The sequence below is a fragment of the Dendrobates tinctorius genome, unplaced genomic scaffold (assembly GCF_039654945.1).
Source record: "Dendrobates tinctorius isolate UK_male_01 unplaced genomic scaffold, ASM3965494v1 ptg000058l, whole genome shotgun sequence".
Classification (NCBI taxonomy): Eukaryota; Metazoa; Chordata; class Amphibia; order Anura; family Dendrobatidae; genus Dendrobates; species Dendrobates tinctorius.
In genome coordinates, this window is record NW_027361726.1 from 24,613,850 (window position 1) to 24,616,501 (window position 2,652).

Sequence of the window (2,652 nt, forward strand, 5' to 3'; positions counted from 1 at the left end):
CCCCGCCCACCAACTGCCAATCATTCATAGCTCCGCCCCTCATGAGATAAATAACTCTTCTTGCTGTCAGCGAAGAAAGCTGCTCCTGATCTGTACAGACATCATTGTGTCCGTGAAGAGAATCTGCCACTGGCATAATGTGATCCTGCTGACGCAAAGCCAAGGGCATGATGCACAAAGCCACAGACAGCCCACATGTGCTGTGTGTATCCTCAGCCCCAGCAAATTGTGTGACGTCATCAAGTTTAGCTTTTGGTTACAGTTTTTTCTTAATTTTGGCATCTCCCCATGCAGTCTCTGTCTCGCCTCCCACAACCTTACAAAGATAGAGAGATGGACCTTCGGGGAGCAGAGTGCAGCCATTGGCATTTCAGTTGCTGCCTATGCAGAGCGCAACATCTGTTTTTGGTTGCTGCGCTCTTCATAGTCAGCGACCGAGATTACAACTCTCTCAGCATTATTATGTGAGCATGGTCGTCTCAGTTGCAGCCTATGCAGAGCGGAGAAGTGGAGATCATCGCTGCGTCTGTCTGTCCTATCCAGGTGCTCCGTCCAATTACAGTGGTCCATCCTATGCCAGTGGTCTGCCCCAATCAGGTTGTCTATGTTACCCTGTCTTATCCTGGTGGTCTGTCCTACCCCGGTAGTCTATCTTATCATAGTGGCCTGTCTTATCCCGGTGGTCTATTCCAAACCAGTGATCTGTGTTATCCTGGTGGCCTCTTCTATCTCAGTGGTCTGTCCTACCCCAGTGGTCTGTGTTATCCTGGTGGTCTGTCCTACCCTGGTGGTCTGTTCTATCCCAGTGGTCTGTGTTATCCTGGTGGTCTGTCCTACCCCAGTGGTCTGTGTTATCCTGGTGGTCTGTCCTACCCTGGTGGTCTGTGTTATCCTGGTGGCCTGTCCTACCCTGGTGGTCTGTGTTATCCTGGTGGCCTGTCCTACCCTGGTGGTCTGTTCTACCCCAGTGGTCTGTGTTATCCTGGTGGTCTGTCCTACCCCAGTGGTCTGTGTTATCCTGGTGGTCTGTCCTACCCCAGTGGTCTGTGTTATCCTGGTGGTCTGTCCTACCCTGGTGGTCTCTTCTACCCAGTGGTCTGTGTTATCCTGGTGGTCTGTTCTACCCCAGTGGTCTTTACTACCCCGGTGGTCTGCGTTATCCTGGTGGTCTGTCCTACCCTGGTGGTCTGTTCTACCCCAGTGGTCTGTCTTATCCTGGTGACCTGTCCTATCCCGGTGGTCTGTCCTACCCCAGTGGACTTACCTATCCCAGTGGTCTGTCCTACCCTGGTGGTCTGTTCTACCCCAGTGCTCTGTCCTACCCCAGTGGTCTGTGTTATCCTGGTGGTCTGTCCTACCCTGGTGGTCTCTTCTACCCAGTGGTCTGTGTTATCCTGGTGACCTGTCCTATCCCGGTGGTCTGTCCTACCCCAGTGGTCTGTGTTATCCTGGTGGTCTGTCCTACCCTGGTGGTCTCTTCTACCCAGTGGTCTGTGTTATCCTGGTGACCTGTCCTATCCCGGTGGTCTGTCCTACCCCAGTGGTCTGTGTTATCCTGGTGGCCTGTCCTACCCTGGTGGTCTGTCCTACCCCAGTGGTCTGTGTTATCCTGGTGGTCTGTCCTACCCCAGTGGTCTGTGTTATCCTGGTGGTCTGTCCTACCCCAGTGGTCTGTGTTATCCTGGTGGTCTGTCCTACCCTGGTGGTCTCTTCTACCCAGTGGTCTGTGTTATCCTGGTGGTCTGTTCTACCCCAGTGGTCTTTACTACCCCGGTGGTCTGCGTTATCCTGGTGGTCTGTCCTACCCTGGTGGTCTGTTCTACCCCAGTGGTCTGTCTTATCCTGGTGACCTGTCCTATCCCGGTGGTCTGTCCTACCCCAGTGGACTTACCTATCCCAGTGGTCTGTCCTACCCTGGTGGTCTGTTCTACCCCAGTGCTCTGTCCTACCCCAGTGGTCTGTGTTATCCTGGTGGTCTGTCCTACCCTGGTGGTCTCTTCTACCCAGTGGTCTGTGTTATCCTGGTGACCTGTCCTATCCCGGTGGTCTGTCCTACCCCAGTGGTCTGTGTTATCCTGGTGGTCTGTCCTACCCTGGTGGTCTCTTCTACCCAGTGGTCTGTGTTATCCTGGTGGTCTGTTCTACCCCAGTGGTCTTTACTACCCCGGTGGTCTGCGTTATCCTGGTGGTCTGTCCTACCCTGGTGGTCTGTTCTACCCCAGTGGTCTGTCTTATCCTGGTGACCTGTCCTATCCCGGTGGTCTGTCCTACCCCAGTGGACTTACCTATCCCAGTGGTCTGTCCTACCCTGGTGGTCTGTTCTACCCCAGTGCTCTGTCCTACCCCAGTGGTCTGTGTTATCCTGGTGGTCTGTCCTACCCTGGTGGTCTCTTCTACCCAGTGGTCTGTGTTATCCTGGTGACCTGTCCTATCCCGGTGGTCTGTCCTACCCCAGTGGTCTGTGTTATCCTGGTGGTCTGTCCTACCCTGGTGGTCTCTTCTACCCAGTGGTCTGTGTTATCCTGGTGACCTGTCCTATCCCGGTGGTCTGTCCTACCCCAGTGGTCTGTGTTATCCTGGTGGCCTGTCCTACCCTGGTGGTCTGTCCTACCCCAGTGGTCTGTGTTATCCTGGTGGTCTGTCCTACCCCAG